The sequence below is a fragment of the Grammomys surdaster genome, unplaced genomic scaffold (assembly GCF_004785775.1).
Source record: "Grammomys surdaster isolate TR1022 unplaced genomic scaffold, NIH_TR_1.0 332796, whole genome shotgun sequence".
Taxonomy (NCBI): domain Eukaryota; kingdom Metazoa; phylum Chordata; class Mammalia; order Rodentia; family Muridae; genus Grammomys; species Grammomys surdaster.
Genome location: NW_021628004.1, coordinates 1 through 1,096, shown reverse-complemented (window position 1 = coordinate 1,096; position 1,096 = coordinate 1). Strand labels below are relative to the sequence as shown.

General features: G+C 43.2%; 1 non-coding gene across 1 annotated transcript; it reads right to left on the bottom strand.

Moving 5' to 3' along the window:
• Positions 1 to 246: 246 nt before the first annotated feature.
• On the bottom strand, positions 247 to 375 carry LOC114616652. The gene has a single exon (XR_003710671.1). It is a non-coding gene; the product is annotated as a small nucleolar RNA SNORA11 (small nucleolar RNA).
• Between the last annotated feature and the right edge of the window lie 721 nt (positions 376 to 1,096).

The window sequence follows — 1,096 nt, the reverse complement described above, 5'->3', positions numbered from 1 at the left end:
GTGCTGGTCTGGCCTGGCTGTCTTTCCTGTGCTGAGGACAAGGCCCTTCCAGCACTCCAGGCTCAGGCTCACGTCCTGAGCTACACCTCCTACTCTGGGCTGATGTTTCTGTTCAGTGTTTTGGAGCTGGAATGAGGCTTTGGAGGTGGAGTCAACACAACTTGCATTTGACAGAGAAGTCAACTGCTTTTTGATGAAGCTAAAAGACACAGTTTTATGTTTCTTCGTTTGGTTTGGTTGTTTATAATGTGTAGGACATGTGTTTGGGGGAAGGCAACAAACTTTGTAGCCCTCCTCACATCATGACCAGGTTCGTATTGGGTGTGTTATAAACAGAGGAGCCATTCCTCAGGCCCCCTGCTCTGAGCACACCCCAGTTTACAGGTTTGCTTTTGACTCTGGTGTTTCTTGAGGAGAGTGGTGTCCTGTTAGACATATAATCCCAGCAGGAGGGTCAAGGCCATCTCAAGCTACAATCTCATGTTCCAGGACAGCCAGCGCTGTAGAAGAAAAGACCTTGCTTCATACAATCAAAGAGAGAGAAAAAGAGAATCCTTTAATCAGAAGTTTTGTTGATGGAAAATGCTGTTATGTCACATTTCTAAGTAATGCACACTCCAGAGTGTATAAAGTACAGACTAAATCTAACACTTAAACAATCACAGAAAAAACACAAGGTCAAATGAACAGACATAAACTATAACAGCACAACTCTAGATGCCCAAGGAATTCAAAACATACATGCATACATGAAATTCATGCAGCACATTTAAGTATTCGCTAGCTGAACAGTATTTTGGGGTTTTTTTGTTTGGTTTGGTTTGGGTTTTTTGGGTTTTTTTTTTTTTTTGGTTTTTCGAGACAGGGTTTCTCTGTGTATCCCTGGCTGTCCTGGAACTCACTCTGTAGACCAGGCTGTCCTGGAACTCAGAAATCCACCTGCCTCTGCCTCCCAAGTGCTGGGATTAAAGGCGTGTGCCACCACCGCCCAGCTAGCTGAACAGTTTTAATTTTCCACAGTCATAGATGATAAGGATCCATTCCTATCAGAGTACATATAGAGTACATATAGAGTACATATAGAGTACATATAGAG